Genomic DNA, 19,943 nt, shown 5'->3' with positions numbered 1-19,943 from the left:
AAACACTTCAAAGAATTAACAACTGGGACCCGCTCTTACTGAGAAGTTTTTCACGTCAAAAGAAATTACCAACAAAGTGAAAAGACAACCCACAAATTTGGAAAAAATCTTGACAAATAAGTACTCAGACAAAGGTCTGCTCTCTAGAATTTATAAAGAACTAAAAAACACTAGGGCCCCAAAATTTAACGACGCAGTCCAGAAATGGGCATCTGAGATGAGCACACATTTCTCAGAGGATGAAATTAAAGAAGCGAATAAATATATGAAAAACGCTCCACATGACTAGCCATCCGTGAAATGCAAATTAAAACCACATTGAGATATCATCTCACCCCAGAAAGAATGGTTAACATAAAGAAATCAAACAACAACAAATGTTGGAGAGGCTTTGGGGAAAAAGGAACACTTCTCCACTGCTGGTGGGAATGTAGACTGGTGCAACCATTATGGAAATCAGTGTGGAGACTCCTTAGAAAACTTGGACTAGAAATCTCATTTAAATCAGCTATTCCTCTACAGAAATTTTCCCGGAGGAACTGAAAACATTTTGTCATAGTGATATATATGTGTGTGTATGTTTATAGAAGCACCATTTGAGATAGCCAAATCTCGGAAACAACCAAGATGCCCATCACCTGAGGAAAGGATTGAAAAAATGTAGTATTTTTATATAATGGATTATCACTCAGATATAAAGAATGATAAACTCGAAGACTTTATATTGAAGTGGATGCCAATTGAACATATACTCATAAGCGAAATATACCAGACACACGTGTAAATATTATATATTTTCCCTAGTATAAGAACTTAGAAGAAGAAATAGAAATAGAAAGGCATAATACAAGTAAAAGGAAAGCAAAACTCAAGGCCTAACTAATTAAGAGAGGAAAAGGAGAAGAGCTAGGAAACACGACAGTGACAAGCCATACAGTTATATGTAGAAGATGGGCAAGCCAATGATACTGAGAATCTCCAGAAGACTTTTGAATCTAGCAGTTAATTGGAAAGATTCTCACCCTGACTAACTATATATGCTGACACCTGTGAACTAAGGAACTGCACTGAAGATGGCAATTTGTAATAGTAGGTTCATGCTTGGAGTGCCTATCATTCTGGTCTTCTGAATACGTGCTGCTTGTCATGACATGCCAGTTGCTGGTATGCTGTCTCTTGGGTGGCTGACTGTTCAAAAAGAAGCGGGTGGTGAATGAAGGCAGGAGACAGGAAAAGGAATATTGTGGGACTGTCCTGCTTCAAGGTTGTATATGGTTTGATTTTTGGACTATCGTGTAAACATAAGAATTATAGAATTCTTTATTCCTATTTTGAAAATATATTCTAATTTTTTAATGTTTTTTCATCATATTCTGTAGGCACTAGAAGTTCAACATATCAATACTTGATGAAAAATACCTGTTCGGTGTTATGCCTAAGATGTTTGATATTCAGACAGATAGTGAGGTTAAGCTTAACAGCCTACGTTGTATGGTAATAACAATAAACTTTTCATCTGGAGGGTTAACAACCTACGTTTGTAGACCCAATTAGAGCAAAATGAGGGCCACAAGGAAAGCCAACTATATTGGCCCTAGCCTTCCAAGGTCAATTAAGACTCAGGACATATGAAAACTTGTACTGTAACGTCATGTAACTCAGTAGTGTCCCAAATTTTCTGATGACGGAGATTATGGGGCTAAAGAGGAAAGTGATCGATGATGTAGAGTGTGCCTAAGGAGAGTCACATGGAGAGAAAACATTCTCTCAGGCTTTCACAGAGAGCACATTGGCCAAGCAATGGCCATGACTCATCCACATGGCTGACTCTGACAAAGAAAGTACAATCTAAGGTACAGGATCTCAGGATAAATCCTGCAATTATTTCACTGAACTTATCAGACCCAAAAGCTCCAACTCTTGTTGCATAGTTCTTGCTTTATCTTGGTCTTAACCATCCAGCAGAAAAGTATAAAAACGAAATATAAGAAGTAAAGCCATGCTGTTATGTTGAGCTGTAGGGGACTCAGGCCAACAATTTCTGACATTGCCAGTGAAGTGAAAGACCCAATATTATTATGGATTACTGCACTCTTTTAGAATATTTTGCTGAGTGAATACACTAATAATATTCAAATGACGGAACTAAACAAGAAAAGGGGATACAAATGAATGTCCATTTTGTATCTGTGTATTCAAAATGGTTAGGATAGATATATAGTTACATTTTCTTAGTGAATAGAGGGATTTGTTCTAATGGTGTTTGTAAATAGTATATCATGTCTGCATCTTGTACAGCAATTAACCACTAGGAAGAATGTATGCAGTGTGTTAATTATTGAAACTGTCCTACCAATTTGGTTTAAAACTGTCTCATTGCTATTTGTTTCTCAATAAAATTATGCGGGGGGGGGGGAGAAAGAAGATACCTAGAAGAGGTGTGGAGAACCACTCAAAGTACTTCAAAGCTCAGGGGCATCTAAGGACACCTGAGGATGTGAATCCACTTGTCTAGCTCAGGCCCACAGTGGCATACAGTTATGTAACCATGACTTAGCACAGGTAAACATGCATGTGCTGGTTATGACACTAAGAATGTAAGTATGTGATAACAACCTGTATAATAATTACAGAATAAAGATGCAGATGGCTCTTGTGCTCTGTTTTACTCCATTTTGCCTTTTTTTTTCTGATGTCTTGCAAACATGTATTCTTTTTTTTTTTTGCTTTCTAAAGATGTCTTAAGGGCAGGTCTGGTAAGGCATGAGGATCTGGGGATTGAACCACAGTATCCTGAGCCTGACTGCTTTGTTGAAGCAGGCAGTTAAACAACTGAGCTAATGGGGAGGACCCCACAAACATGTATTCTTTAACTTTGGGAAGCCACCTGCAAAGATCTTGCCATGGCTACTTATAGGCTCCTTCTTGGCAGCTTGGAAGGACCAGGAGGACTGGGAATCAATCTGTTTGGAGCCCAGTGGTGTCTTTCAAGCCTTCAAAGTGACAAATTCCTCCCCACACCATGAAATGGTGGGATGGATATCCTTATCCAGCAAGTAGAGCACTGCAGCGTAAAGAGGAGGATCTTGAGCAATGGCAAGCTGCTGCAGAGCTCAGAAGTGTAAGTCCTCATGTCTGGGGAAACCCTCAGGAAAATCACTGATTTTTCATGCTCAGCTGGCTATTTGTCAAAAGGTAGGGGCACAGGAACTCTTAACTAAGGGAGGAGGACTGGAAGGGTCACCTACCTCCAAACAGCACAAAATGTACACAAGGTATATAGCCATGAAGCTGAAGGAGCTAGCAAAGTAATTAAAGCAGAATGTGGGTAACACAGTACCCACATGGCTGGTATGCTATGTGATGATGGGGCTGATAATACCCACTTAAACCCACATTAGATATCCCAAGTCTCCAGCACAGACAATGCCCCTGTATGAGATCTGTTCTGCAGGATGTACAGAGGACAGTCCCAGAAGCAGGTAATTAGACTGATAAACTGGATTATGATAGTGGCTTGCCTAGTTTGGGAGAATTAGATGTCCTACCAGAGCAAGTCAATAAATGGGCAACCTATCTAGACTTGATAACTGTGCTACATGAAATGGGCATGTGACAAATGTTCACACTGGAGAACCACGGGCCAGATGAGGAACTGACAGTACCCATGAAAGCTATGATCCTAGTGGGTGGACCAGCTGGTATCTTTGGGTCAGTGACAGTCCTTCTAGCCACCTTTACAGATCGCTCAATCAGTGATGCTATGGATGTCTTGGCCAGACTGGACATATGGAAGTGAAGTGCCAATGTAAGGTGAGATCTGTAAAAACTACACCAGCAAAGGAGAAAAAGAAGGAGTCTCCTGATCAGTGGGGCCATCTCCTCCAAGGACAGGTTGTGAGGCCAATGAAGGTCAATTGCACCAGATCTGGACAGACCTGTTGGCTGTCTGCAGAAAATTAGATGAGAACCCCTGGCTGTGTTGCTGACTCTGTGGAGGCAGTTATTTCCTGGGCAGCAATACCAGCCAATTGACCAGGACCAGAAGGCCAAATTGGCCTCTTTTACCCCAATTAGAAGGCAGACCATGGTACCCAGGGCTTGGGGGGTCCCAGAAAATCAGAGGTCACAAGTGGAATTGGTCTATGTACTCCTCTCCAAAAAAATGTGCAGCATGTGCTAGTGTTGGTGGATATGACAGCCAAGTCAATGCTAATATATAGCAATCCAGACCATTATACAGTAACCACTACATACATAGAAGGATATGGAGATCACTATATCATGGTCTATAAGGCCCAGGTGACTCTGAATATTGGGCACTTTGCCCCATGCCTGTATGATGCTTATGTTTCCCCAGTTGCTGAACACATGCTGGGGGTGGATATACTGATTGGTGCTTGCCTCAACACCATGTGGGGAAAATTCCAGTTCTTGAATTCAAGTGGTAAAAACCATAATCCAAGGACAACCATACTATGCACCACTGACTGTCTCACAGGCTGTGTGGGTTATGTGCATGGAACAACATCAACTGTCTGTAGGCCATGAAGCAATGGAACATGGAGAATAACTGTGGATTACAAGGAACTGAATAAAATGACTCTTCCACTGAATGCAGCAGTATTTAATATTGTAGACTTGATAGATGGTCTCACCCTGATGCTGGGGTGATACCATTATGTTGTAGATTTGTCCAATGCCTTCTACACTACTACTGCACCTGACAATCATGACCAATTTACCTTCATTTGAGAGGACAGGCAATGGACCTTCCATATGTTGCCACAAGACTATTTTCATAGCCCAATTTTATGTCATGGCCTGGTGGTCCAGGACCCGGCCACCTGGGCTAAATCATACTTTGTGTCACTATTTTGTATTAATATTATGTTAACTTCTAACTTGCAAATGTAAAAGCTACCATGCACAGTCTGAGGAAGTTTTGCGGACATGGGGGTGGAGCATGAATGAAGACAGGGCCCAGAGACCTGGCATATCTATCAAATTATTGGGTGTTATATGGTTGGAATTACTTTCAATCAGTAATTCCTGATGCTGTTATTGACAAGATCCAAGCACACCCCAGACCCATGACAGTATGCCAGTTACAGGTGCTTGTGGGCTTTCTAGGCTTCTGATGGATGTTCCTGCCATACCTATCTACACCGCTGAGCCCTTTATACCAGATGATCCAAAAGGGCGCTACATGGGACTGAACACATGCAGCAGAAGCTGCTTTTCAGGACTCAATGAGGGCTGTTGAAGAGGTGCAAGCCCTATGAGTCATTAATTGCACCATAACCACCAGTGTGGATGACAATGGGTTTGGCTGGGGTCTATGGCAAAAAGAGGGGAATTGGAAGCATCCTGTTGGGTTTTGGTTACAATTGCAGAAGGGAACCAAGAGCCAATATTCCCTGATTGAGAAACAGCTGACAGCAGTGTATGCTACTTTGCATGCCTGTAAAAACATCACAGGACGACAGACAATGGAAAAGCAGAGGGCTGGTTATGGACAAGGATAGCCCATCCCAGGAGTGGAGTGGCATAGGCCCCCACTCTTACGTGTTGTATGTATTTTATATATTGGATGTACCTCCAATAGCAGCTTCCTTGGCTAGCCTACTGACGGCCAAACTGACTCTGACCAGGAGGACAGAGTACAAGACTTGACCCGTCCCTGTGCAGAAGAGAAAGAGGGACCTCTGGCTGATGCCTGGAATACTTATGGGTCTAGCCATGACTATCCAGCCTAGTAGGGTAGTACTCTGGTTTGAAACCAGAACAAGCAGGTCAAACCAATAGGCACAGTTACAAACAGTGTGACTACTTGTGATGCATGAAGGAGAATCCCTGCGGTGTATATGGACAGTTGGACCATCTTGGGGTGGCTGACATTCTGGTTGCTGGCTTGGGCAACTCAGGAGTGACAGGGTATTGTCCTTTGTGGGGTACCAACCTATGGTGAGATGTGTGGGAATATGACCAAAAAGCTGACCATGTAGGGTATTATGATTCAGGATATAAGTCCTTCCTCTCATTGGGAAATGACATAACAGATACCTTGATCAGGCATCGCAATGGTTGATTGCAAGTAACAGCATCTGATCAGGGTAAGGACCATAAACCTAGTCCTCCAAGTTGAATCTTGTTCAACATATGGCCCAAGCTTTGAATATTACATTCCAAGTTTTGATACTGCTTTAGGATGAAACTGTTCAAATGAAAAAAGTGGTTTTGCAAAATCATACAAAATGTTACATTTATATACTCCTGACCTTTGAAGGAGTGGGATGTAGGGAACCACTCAGACTGCTTCAAAGATCAGAGGCATGTAAGGACACCTGAGGATTTGACCACACTTGTTTAGTGCAGGTGCACAGGGGGGTACAGTTATGTAACGATGAGTTAGCACAGGTAAACATGCTTGCACTGGTTATGGCATTGTGTAAGAACGTAAGTATGAGAAAACAACCTGTATAAGAATTATACAATAAGACATAGGTGGCTCTTGTACTCTGCTCTGCTTCATGCTGCTCACTGTTGTGGATGTCTTGCAAATGTGCATTCTTTAGCCTTGAAATCTGTGAAAATCTCCCTTGGGCCCCAAGTGGACCAACAGAGGAAGAGCTGGGTCAAATGGAGTTTCTAATTTTAGTTGTTTGTGAAATATCTATGCTGATTTCCATAATGGTTGTACTAGTTTACATTCCCACCAACAATGTAGAACAGGGTTCCATTTTACCAAGCTAGCCATGCTAACGTTTGTTATTCTATTTCTTTGTGATTTTTTCTGGTATAAGATGAAGTGACAGTATTTTTTAAATTTTCATTTCTCTAATGGTCAATGTTGAGGGTTTTTTCATAGTTTTAAAAACTCTTATTTTTATTTATTTGGTACAGGATCTTGTTATACAGCTTGTACTCATAGTGATTACTTTTTTCTCAGTCTCCCCAGTTCTGGGTTTACTGGCATGCACCACCATGCTTGGTTTTGGTGGCCAGCATGGTGTGCCCAACACAGCACGTGGTATTGGGGATTGAGCCTGGGTTATTGTGCTTGCCAGGCAGGCACTCAGACCACCAAGTTCCTATCTCCCCAGCCCTTTTCATATCTTTATTGGTCATTTTTACTTGTTTTGAAAAGTGTATGTTGATCTAATTTGCCCATTTTCTTGATTGTGTCTTTTATTTTGGGTGGTCTAATATTTTGAATTCTTTATATATTCTAGATATTAATCCTTTGTCTAATAACTGGTAAGTTTATTTTCCTGTTATGTAGGTTGTCTCTTCATGCTGCTGATTGTTTCCTTTACTGTGCAGAAGGATTTCAATTTGACATGATCTAGTCTGATTCTTGCTCGTATTTCTTGTGCAACTAGAATTCTGTTCAGAAAGTTCTTAGTTATAATTTCATCTATTTTAACTTCCAGTTGGTTCATTGTTTCTGCTTTGTTTATAGTTTTGATCCATTTTTATCTTAGTTCAGTATACAGTGAGAGACATGGGTATAGCCTCAATCTTCTGCATACAGATGGCTAGGTTTCCAAGCAAACACTTGTTAAATAGACTATCTTTCCTCCACCATGTTTTGGCTCCTTTATTGATGATTACACAGTATGTGTCTGGGGATGTTTCTGTATCCTGTTTCACTGATCTACACATCTGTTTTTGTGCCAGTTCCATATTGTTTTTATCTTGGTTGCTTTGTAGTATAACTTTAAAAAATTCAGAAGCAATTATTATTTAGTTTTTATTCATAACCATAAACTTATGTCTGCAATTCAGCTATATTTGGAGGTGAGCAAGGAAAATATGGAACCCAAAGAACTGCAGTAAGAGCAGAATGATAGGGCATTTTGAGTAAGTGGGGCACAAGGTGTTCTCCTGAGCTAGAGGAGTGATCTGGTGGTCACAATACATACAAAGCACACGAGTTAGAGCTGTCCATAGTTGGTGATGGTCTTGCCATTCCTGGATTGGAAGAGCTCCATGGTCTCCACAGTGTTGATGTTTCCTTTCACCTTCTTGTTTCACCACGTTTGCTATCCAACCACTCAGTCTTGGCAGTGCAGATGAAAAACCGGGAACCATTTGTGTTTAGTCCAGCATTTGCCATGGACAAGATGCCAGGGCCTGTGTGCTTCAGAATAAGGTTCTCATCATTGAATTCCTCCCCATAGATGGACTTGTAGCCAGTGCCAGTGTGCTGCATGAAGCCACACCTTGGCACATAAATCCTGGGATAATTGTGTGAAACCCTTATAACTGAATCCTATCTCTCTATTTCTCAGAGCATGAATGTTTTCTGCTATTTTTGAAACTATGTGTGCAAATAGTTTGAAGGAGACAGGGTCCAAGGGCTCACTGTCAGGGGCAATGAAAAGAATAAAGGATTGACTATGGTTGGCAGTGTACAACTAAAGTGGAGAATAGTGGCATCTGCAAAGCTTGTAGTGTAACTCTTAAGTCAGGTATTGTGATGTCTCCTACTTTGCTCTCATCCAATGATTTCTTTTGTTATTCTGAGTCTCTCCTGGTCCCACATCAATTTTAGGTTTGTTTTCTGTATTTCAGTGAGGAATGTCGTTGGTATTTTTTTCACATCGAAATGAGGGTTTAATATTCAAATATCTGGCAAAAATGGATACAATGCATAAAGATCACATAAACTTCATATCCTGGGATCACAACTATTTGAAATACAAAATGTCCAAGGATGAATATTTGAAGTAAGAAAGGTACAAAAGAAGAATGGTTTTAAAAATAATTAAAAAATTTAAAAACTGATACCCTCCCCAAATCCAAATAACTGCAGTCTGGGTAACCCTCTGGGTAGAGTCTTCAGATGCTGATCATTCTTTTAACATCAATGAGCTGTACACCCAGTGTGTGTATGGGAGTTGCCCATACGTGTCACACATGCAGGCATACACATTCACAGGGACAGATGCGTAGCTGGGCTCTTGCTGTTCTGGGGCACTTCTGCTCTATGTTCTGTCTTGCACCTTCCTTTATGTTCGACAAGTTACTTCTTTGGAAGCAGAACATTTTCTTCAAAGAAGCTCTGGTTGATGACATTCCCTGCTGGGAAGTATCTGGCCACTACACAGTGGCCACCCATCACTCGCAGATGCCTTATCCACCCTTATCTTCTTTGTTGTCTTCCACAACATGGCTGTGAAGTGTCCATTCCCTGAGGTGAAGCCAGGCTGCTGGAAGTTGTAATTCTTGATTTCACTGTTCCATCCATCAGCCACCTCCTTTCCTGTCTGATCATATGATGCTCATGCAAGATTCTCCATACACTGGCCACGATTGGGCTCTGGGCTATGCTTGAGGATCCTTGTGCTGGCCAGGGCTTCAGAATACTGCTGGACCTCTTGGTTGAGCTTTTGGCAAGACTTGAGTGGGGGGACAGTGTGCTGCTATTGGTGCTCATTGTGGGCCTTCAGGACCTCAATATTAAAGTGTTTGGAAGCTGACTTGCCCATGGCCAGCTCCATGCTCCGTGGGTTCTGTTGCCTGTGCTGCGCTATGCTGTGCTCAGAGCTGGCCGGGCCACTGCTGTTGGTATTTTGAATGAAATTTGAACTAAAACTGTATACCAGGAACAGGTGACAGCTTTTCATTTTCAGACGTCCTCTTCAACCTCCTTTTCCAGGGTTCTGTAGTTTTTATTGTAGAGTTCTTTTATTTCCTTAGGTTAATTCTTAGGTATTTAGTTTTTCTTAAGGTTGTTTTGGTTATTTTTCTCTCAATATTATTTTGAATAGTATTTCCTAATTTTTTTCTTGAGTTTATTATTGGCATATACAAATGCTATTGATTTTTCTGTGTTGATTGTGTACACTGGCTCATTAGTGAGATTGGTTATCAGTTCTAAGAGTTTTTTGGTGGAATTCTTTGGATCTTCTATGCAGAGTATCACATTACTTGCCAATAATGATACTTTGACTTATTCCTTTCCTATATATATATCCCCTTTCTTTTTTTTGCCTGATGGCTCTGGCTGTTTTAAGTACTAGGTTGAACTGAAGTGGTGATAGTGAGCATCCTTGTCTTACTGATTTTGAGGGAAAGCTTTTAGTTTTTTCCCCACTTAATGTGATGTTGGCCATTGGTTCATCATAAATGGCTTTAATCCAGTTCAAGTACGGTCTTTCTATATCTATTTTCTTCAGAGTTTTTGTCATGAAGGAGTGCTGGATTTTACCAAAAGCTTTTTTCTGCATTTTTAATATAATCATGTTGTTTTTTATGTTGGTTTTGTTCACGTGATGTGTTATAAGATTTGCATATGTTCATGTCTGCATCTTGTACAGCAATTAACCACTAGGAAGAATGTATACAATGTGATAATTATTGAAATTGTCCTACCAAAAAAAAAAGGATTTGCATATGTTGAAACATCCTTGCATCTTTGGGATGAAATCTACTTGGTCATGATGTATGATCCTTTTGATGTTGTGTTACATTTTATTTGTCAATATCTTATTGGGGAATTTTGCACCTATGTTCATTAAAGAGACTTTCTATAGTTTTTTTTCTTAGTTGGGTTTTTGTTTGGTTTTGGAATCAGAATGATGAGCCAAAACTCTTTCACTTAAGAGTTTGAGGAGCATTGGTGATACGTTGTCCTTTGAAATTTTGTAAAATTCAGCAGTGAATCTATCAGTACCCAGGCTATTTTTAGATGGTAGTTTTAAATTACTGCTTCATTTTCATTTCTTGTTATTGTATTATTCAAATTTTTTTGTCTTAACTTATTTTTTGGTAATTCATGTGTATCTAGGAATCTGTCCATTTCTTCAGGATTTTCCAACTTGTTGGAAAATTTTTCATAGTAGTTACAATCTCCTGGATTTCAACAGTGTCCATTGTGATTTAGTTTTTTACATTTGCAATGTTATTAATGTGAGTCTTTTCTGCTTTCTCTTATTAAATTTGGCTAGTAGTTTATTCTTTCAAAGAAACAGCTCTTTGATTATTGTATCATTCTTTCAAGACTCAACTTCATTTATTTCTGTTCTGATCTTTATGATTTTCCTCTTTAATTTGTTTGGGTTTGGATTATTATGTTTCATGTATGTTGAGGTTTCTCACTAGGTGATTTATTTGAGCTCACTGTTTTTCTAACATAAGCATTGATTGCAATAAGCTTTCTTTTTAGGACTGCTTCATTATCTCTCAAAGGTCCTGATATGTTTTACTGGTATTGTCATGTGCTTCCAAAAACTTAAATTTCTTGTTATTTATTCTGTGACCCATTGGGTGTTCAAGAGTGTATTGTTATGTTTCCAGATGTTTATACTTCTGTGACTGATTTGTAGTTTCACTGCACTTTGGTGTGATAGCTAACATGGGATGATTTCACTTCTTTTATATTTATCACAGTGTAATGAAACTAGAGATCAATGGCAAGACAAACCCCAGTAATTTTTTAAAAAATTACTCATATGTTTTATTACTGCCTTAAGTTTGTGCATCATTTACAATGAGACTTTTTTTTTTAAAGCATTCTTGTATATAAACAGGCCAAGGAACATTTAAGTAGTTCATTCCTAAAACATTAATGGCAACATAATTCAAGTGTGTATAAGAAAGAGAGATAAATTTTAAGCCTTTTTCTTTGGAATAAATGTATTTGGAAACTATTATGTAGTATGCCAAATATTTTTCTAAAACAAATGTATTTTTCAACAGGAACTGCTGACATAATTAAAATGCACTAGCTTTGATAAAGTTAACTGGTAAAACATTAGTGCTATGCATGATCAACAAGGAAAATTCAAGTGGGCCTAAGGTGTATGTCAACTGTGAATGAAGTAGCATCAATTAAATGATTAAGTTGGAAAACAGGTACCATAAACCAGATTATGGAACACACATATATTAAAGGCATGTAATGAAACTAAACAAGTGGCTAGATTCTACAGACTAATTTGTTCTTCTACTGGGAAAGGAGAAAAATGTCAATTTATTTGCACTTATTGATAAGTACATACAATCATTCTAGGTAAGCAAATGTCTTTCTTTTTCATACACAGTAACTACTATATAAATGCTAGAGTAGCTGAAGCAGTATGATTACAGTCTAATTTTCTAATATTGCAACCAAATTGGTGTTAAAGTCTTATATTACTTTTATACATTCTCTCAGATTTCATGAAAACTTTACAATTAGATAAAAATATATTACACAATAAAAGATAAACTATTATTCAACAGGAGTTGAATCCAAATCTTTGGACTTGACTGATGACTATATGAAGATACAAAAATCTTAAATAATCAAAGAACAAACAATAAGCTTGAAGCAGTAACCAAAAAAGCTACCAACTATTTTTGAGCTTTTTAGCTCAAAAACTGATACATTTACAACTAAATTCTGTAAGACCTTTAGGAAAGATCATATGTCAATACTCCTGAAACTCTTTAATGTAACAAACAAGAGTACTCCTAAAGTTATCTTGAAAGATAGCATTATTCTGATTCCAAAGCCACAAAAAGATGCAACTAAAAAGAGCATTTCAAGTCAATCTCTTTAGTAAACATAGGTACAAAAACCTTCAAGATACTAGCAAACAGGGTGCAGCATATCATCAAAAAGATCATACAGGGACTGAGGAGATAGCTCAGTGGAATAAGTGCTTCCCTGGCAAGCACCAGGGCCTGAGTTCAATTCCCAGTTCTGCCAAAAAAAAAATCATACATCATAACCAAGTAGGATTCAGAGATGCAGAGATGGTTCAACCTGTGCAAATCAGTAAGTGCAATATTATCATATAAACAGAAACAAAACCAAAAATCATATGATCATCTTTTTTTTTCTTTCAATCATCTTGGCAGACACAGAAGGACTTTGACAATATCCAATATCAATCTACAACAAAAATCTTAAGAAAACAGATACAGAAGGGCCTTATCTCAATTTGATAAAAGCCATTTATGATGAACCTATTGCCAACATTATATTAAATAGCACGCTGAAAGCATTTCCTCTAAAATAAGGGACAGGACAAGGATGCCCACCATCTCCACTACTGTTTAATGTAGTACTTGAAGCAGCCACAAAAATAAAAAAGAGAAAGAAATAAAAGGTATGTGTACAGGAAAGGAAGAAGATAAGCTATGCTTATGGGTAGATGACATGATCTTGTATGTAGAAGACCCTGAAAAATCCACCAGAGGACTCCTAGAACTAATAAATTCATCAATGTAGCAGGATATAAAAATAAATATACAAAAATGAATAGCATTTCTGTACATCAATAATGAGCCCACCAAGAAAAAAATTAGGAAAATACCATTCACCATACTTATAAAAAACTAAATACTTGGAAATTAACCTAACCAAGCAAACAAAAGTCTTCTATAATGAAAGCTACTATACTCAGAAAAAGAAAATTGCAGAAGATATCAGAAAATGGAAAGGTAATTAGGAGTGTTGGCACATGCCTATAATCATAGCACTTGAGAGGCTGAGCCAGAAGGATTGCTATGAGTTGAAGGCCAGCCTGAGATACATAGTAGGTTCAAACCTGCCTAAACTAACAGTAAGACCCTGTAACAAAAAAAAAAGAAAGAAAAAGAAAATGGAAAGATATCCCCGGTTCATTGATAGGTAGAATCAATAGTGTCACAATGGCTGTAATACTAAAGCTTATATATAGATTTAATACAATCCCAATCAAGATATCAATAGCATTTAGTAGATAACTAGAGAAAAAACCCCTCAAATTCACATGGAACCAGAAGAAACCCAACATAACAAAGTAATCCTGGGTAACAAGAACAAAGAAGGAAGCTTCATATTTCCAGATTTCAAGTGATATTACAAACTTACAGTGATAAAAAAACATTGGTACTAGCACAAAAACAGACATGTGGATCAATGATACAAAACAGAGGATGAAGAAACAACCTCATGTACACTCAGCCTCTTTGACAAAGGGGCCCAGAAAGATCTGCTGAAAAAAGTTAGCTTCTTTAACAAATGGTGCTGAGAAAACTGGCTATTGACATGCAGAAAACTGAATTTAAACCAGTATCTCTTACTGTATACTAAACTAAAAGAAGCAAAGACCTGGATATTAAAACACAAATACTGAATCCAGTGGAAAATAAATAAAACTTTTGAAGATAGGTATAGACAAGGACTTTAAACAACAAAAGCTAAAAGCTTCCCCTCTAAAATAACATTAATAATTAATAAATAGGAGTATGTCAAACTAAAAAGCATGTGCACAGCAACAAAACAACCAATACAGTTAGAGACAACCTGCAGAATTGGAAAAACATTTTGACACACCTCAGAGAGAGGACTAAAGTCTAGACTATATAATAAAGTCAATTTCCTAGCAAGTGTAAGGGCATGAGTTCAATTCTCAGTGTGTCCCAAAATAAAAAAAATAATAACTGATCCCCAAATAAAAGACCCAATCAGAAAATTTGACATTGAAATACACTGACATTTCTTAGAAGACACACAAATGGCCAATAAGTACATGAAAAAAATGTTCAACATGTCTGGCTTTTAGAGAAAAGCAAATCAAAGCAAGACAAATTCAATCTCATTTGAGAAAGAATAACTATATTTATGAATTCAAAAATCAGTAAATTCTGGCAAGATATGGGGAAAAGGAACTTTCTACGTTGTTAGTGGGAATGCAAATTCATACACCACTATGGAAATTAGTAGAGAAATTTCTTCAAAAAACTAAAAATAGAAGTTCCATTTGACCCAGCTATACCTCTTCCTGAAAGAGTTAAAGATGTCATATTACAGTATTATGCTAATAGCAGCACAACTCATAGCAGCTACATCTTAGACATGGCTTATGATGTCCATCAATAAATGAATAAAGAAAATATGTTCTATATATATAAAGGAATGCTACTCAGCTATAAAAAGCATACATTTTTTAAAACTGATTGTAGAAAAATGGATATACCTTGTAATGATAATGCTCAGTGAAATAAACCAAAACACAAGGTTAAGTATCTCATGGTTTAGCTTATATGAGCACAGTAAATTATTTATTTACTTATTTCCTGAGTATTCTTCATTATTCTAAAATTTATTTTTATTGACACATGTTTGTGGTACATACTGATTACATTTAGTGAGGGGAGCTGGTACATATACACAACATACCTTAATTTTTTTTACATCCCCTTTGCTCCTCTCCCTCCATCTCTTAGTTCTTTTTCTATGTCCCTGTTTCTTATTATCTTTTCTTTTTTCCTTTAATTTATTTGCACTTTAGGTTTCTTAAGTGAGAGAAAAATGTATGATACTTATCTGTCTGATTTATTTCACTTAACATTATGGCCTCAAGATATGTCCTACAAATTACTTGTTTATCTGTTTAGCCTTTTTTACAGTAAATTAATATTTCATTGTGTATAAATATCACACAATCTTAATCTTAATGATGGATATACAGGCCATTTCCAATATTTAGGTATCACAAGTTTTGCTGGTATAAATATGTATACACATGATCATTATAATATGTTCACCTTAAATCTTTCAGAAAGATACCCAGAAAGGAAATAGTTGGATGAAATTGGATTTTTATTTTTAATTGTTAAAGGAATCTCTATACTGATTTCCATAGTGGTTATACTATTTTATATTCTCATCAATAATGCAGAGGGTTCCTTTTACCCTGCAGCCTTGCCAGCATTTGTTATTCCTAAAGTATAAATAATTTAAAGAAAAGAATAAAAGGTAATTGACAGAAAACAGGGAGATAGAGCTTTTGTAGACAGAAAAGGGATCTAGTGATGGAAGAAGAGGGGAAGGAGAGGATGGAAAGAGGAAGAAAAAGGGGTAAATTATGGTATGGATAAGTACCAACTCCTCATGATGAACATGTTTATAAGGTACTGAAGACACCCCCCCCCAACCCGCTGAGTGAGTGAGAATATCTGCTGCACTCTTGGGACCACCAGATCAAGCCCAAACCCAGGCCACCTAAGTGTGTGGGAGAGCTTCTGGCTACCCTGTGCCTGTGGGACATCTCCGGACCAAACCCAGACATTCTGCGTGAGACCCTCTGCTGTGCCTTTGGAACGCCCCCCTCTCTGAAGCCCCCACTTCCAAACCTGGCAAATGAGAACCTCTGTTGCGCTCTTGGGACACCCAGATGCAGGCCAAGCCCAGGCCCAGACAGTGTGTGGGAGAGCCTCCTCTCTCCCCTGCACCGCTTTGTCCCCTTCAGACCCAGCTCAGGCCTGGCATACAGGCCTGGAGTAAAAATCTGCAGCTGCAATCCCTGCAGAGAGAGTAGAGGACAGAACCACCTAGCTAGTTCAGGACCAGAGCACCTAGCCAGAGGGGCAAAACAGGTTCACTCTTAAGGGCTTCAACAGAAAGGAGCTGAGCACAGCAGCCAGTCCCAAGCCACATACAACTGGATAAATTCAAACTTTGTATATCTGCACTCAAATTTCAGTAGGTGCTAAGGTTATAACTGCACCAAAGCTCTACAACAAAGGTCAGAGGACAGTGTTATACAAAATGACAAAGAGAAGGAACAAAATGCAATCTCAGACACCAAGCCCACCCAGAACAAGTGCAGAGGGCATTAGCACAGAAGAAAATGGGAATCACAGAGCTGAAATCTCTAAATCAATAGCGTCTGAAATAAAGAAATAGGTACAGAAAGTTATAGAGGAACTCGGAGTAGAAATAACCTTGGAAATAAAAAAAAAGAAATCTCTGGCCCAGCGAGTGTGTGGGAGAGCTTCCAGCTTCCCTGTGCCCGCGGGACCTCTGCGGACCAAAACTCAGGCACGCCACCTGAGTGAGACTCTCTACCGTGCCCTCGGGACCCCCTCCACCCCTCTGGAGTCCCTGCCCCCAAGTCCGCTGAGTGAGTGAGAACTATGGTGGCGATGTGTTCCGGAACCCCAGATACAGCCCAACTCAGGCCCAAGAGTGTGTGGGAGAGCTTCTGTGCTCTCCTGGGTCCCCTGGGCCAGAGGCAGAACAGAGGGGCACCACAGGTTCACTGTTGTGCCAGAGGGGCACAAAAGGTTCACTTCCAAGGTCTGCAGCAGGAAGCAGCTGAATACAACAGCTAGACCCAAGCCAGGCATAACTGGATAAACTCAAACTTAATAGATCTGCACTCGAATTTCAGTAGGTGCTAAGGGTATAACTGCACCAAAGCTCTACATCAAAGGTCAGAGGTCATTGCTATACAAAATAACAAAGAGGAAAAATGCAATCTCAGGCCCTGAGCCCACCCAGAACAAGTTAGAGGACACTAGCTCAGCAGAGATGAATGAATTAATAGTGTCAGAAGTAAAAAAACAATAGCAGAAAGGTATAGAGGAACTCAGAACAGAATCAATTTCTGAAATAAAAAAAGAAATCTCTGAATTCATAGCATCAGAAGTAAAGAATCAGATACAGAAACATATGGAGGAAACCCAATCTGAAAAAAACTCTGTAGTAAAAGAATTAAAAACTACTTCTAAAGAAGATAATGATAAAAAATAGAGGAGATTAGAAAAATGACAGATTCCTTGAATGAGCAATACAGGAAAGCAATAGATCGCATAAAGCAGAGTCAAAGAGATATAGAGGAAATTAAAATCTCAGTCACAAGCTTGTAAAACCGTTTAAGTGAAAGTGAAGACAGAGTTTCAGATCTTGAAGACGCTGGTGCAGCTAGTGAAAAGGTAAGAAAGGATCTCTTAAAAACAACGAGGATGCAGGAAAGAATAATCCATCACCTGCAAGATGATGCAATGATGAACAATGTGAGACTAATAGGGATCAAAGAGAAAGAAGGAGTCAATACAAATGATATAAAGAGAATATGGGCAGAGGTAATAGCAGAAAACTCCCCAAATATGAGGAAACAATCTGACATTCACGTAACCGAAGCATAGAGAATGCCAAATAACATCAACCCAATTAAAAACACACTGAGACATATAATAGTCAAGATCCCAGAAATCCAGCACAAGAGTGTACTGAAAGCTGCTAGAGAAAAGAAGCAGATCACATTCAAAGGAAAACCCATCAGAATTATGGCCGATTTCTCTTCACAAACCATGAAGGCAAGAAGAGCATGGAGCAGAGTACTTCAAGTCCTCTATGAAAACAAATTCCAGCCCAGACTACGATACCCTGCAAAAATTTCCTTCATGTTTGATGGAGAAGTGAAATACTTCCATGACAAAGAACAACTAAAGAATTTCATGATGACAAAGCCAATGTTACACAGATTACTGAAAGATGTCTTAGAGAGGGACCAAAATGATCAGAACTCCATGAATGAGAACAGAAGGAATCCACTAAATAGGGAAAACAAACACAGGAGAAAAAGGGTTAAACAACAGCAGGTAAATAATATGTCAAACATAAGTCAATATATGTCAATTCTAACCATCAATGTAAATGGACTTAATTCACCAATTAAGAGAAATAGACTGGCACAGTGGATTAGGAAACAAAATGCAACAATATTCTGTACACAGAAACACACTTAACTTATAAAATTCTAAAGAAATAACTCTTAAAGAAATCCATAGGCTGAAAATCAAAGAATGGAAAACAATACTTCATGCTCCAGTACCTCAGAAAAAAGCAGGGGTAGCAATCCTATTCTCTGACAACCTGAACTTCAAACCAAGAATAATCAAGCAAAATAAAGAAGGCCACTATATACTGATTAGGGAAAAAATTACAGAGGAAGAGGTAACACTCATTAATATGTATGTACCAAACATGAGAGTACCCAACTATATAAGACAAATCTTAATGGACATGAAAAATCTAATATCCAAGACCACAATCTTAACAGGAGACCTTCACACTCTCTTATCCCAAAAAGATAGGACAAGCAGACAAAAAATTAGCAAAGAAGTAGTAGAATTGAACCAGAGATTGAAACAAATGGACTTAGTAGACATATACAGAGTGTTTCACCCAACCACAGCTGAGTACACATTTTTTTTTTTCAGCTGCACATGGGTCATTTTCTAACATAGACCACATACTGGTCCATAGGTCATACTTAAATATATGCAAGAAAACAGAAATTATCCAATGCATATTATCTGACCACAGAGAAGGAAACTGGAAATAAACGAGACAAAAAAACAGAAAAAAATCCCCTAAATACATGAAAATTAAACAAGACCCTACTCAGCAATCAATTGGTCACAGATGAAAATAAATAAGAAATTCAACAATATCTACAATTCAATGAAAATTCAAGCACAACTTATCGGAATTTATGGGATATGAAGAAAGCAGTTCTCAGGGTGAAATTTATAGCTGTGAACTTACACATTCGGAAAACAGAATGGGAAGAAACAAACATCCTAATGCTTCACCTCCAACATATCTAGAAAAGGAAGAGCAAACCAAACTCAGAGCCCAAACATGGGAAGAAATCATAAAGATTAGAGCAGAAATTAATTCATTTAAGACAAAGAGAACAGTTCAAAGAATTAATGAATAAAAAAGCTAGTTCTTTGAAAGATTAAATAAAATCAATAAGCCCCTAGCTAACCTCAGCAGAAAGAGGAAAGAAAAAATTCAAATACAAGCAATAAGGAATGAAAAGGGTGTAAGCATCACAGACCCAGTGGAAATTCTTAAGATTATCAATGGCTACTTTGACATCTTTACTCTCACAAAATAGAAGACACAGATGAAACGGATAGATTCCTACAAAGGTACAAATTATGAAAACTGAATCAAGATGATACAACAACTCTCAATAACCTAATAACAGCAAATGAAATACGCAATGTAATAAAAAACCTACTGACAAAGAACATTCGAGGTCCTGAAGGATTCACAGCTGAATTCTACATGAAATTTATGGAAGATATAATCCCTATACTCTTAAAACTCTTCAATAAAACTGAAAAGGAAGCAAACTTCCCAAAATCATTCCTGGAGG

The 19,943-nt window shown here is 38.2% G+C and overlaps 1 protein-coding gene and 1 pseudogene across 4 annotated transcripts in view; both read right to left on the bottom strand.

The window, feature by feature from the left end:
- Dock3 (dedicator of cytokinesis 3) overlaps positions 1–19,943 on the bottom strand; it is an 825,219-nt gene that overhangs the window by 96,133 nt on the left and 709,143 nt on the right. The gene's annotated exons all lie outside the window — the stretch shown is intronic.
- LOC101591313 lies at positions 9,032–9,497 on the bottom strand (annotated as a pseudogene).

The sequence above is a fragment of the Octodon degus genome, unplaced genomic scaffold (assembly GCF_000260255.1).
Source record: "Octodon degus isolate 3935 unplaced genomic scaffold, OctDeg1.0 scaffold00008, whole genome shotgun sequence".
NCBI classification, from domain to species: Eukaryota; Metazoa; Chordata; class Mammalia; order Rodentia; family Octodontidae; genus Octodon; species Octodon degus.
This window is presented reverse-complemented; position numbering and strand designations above follow the sequence as displayed.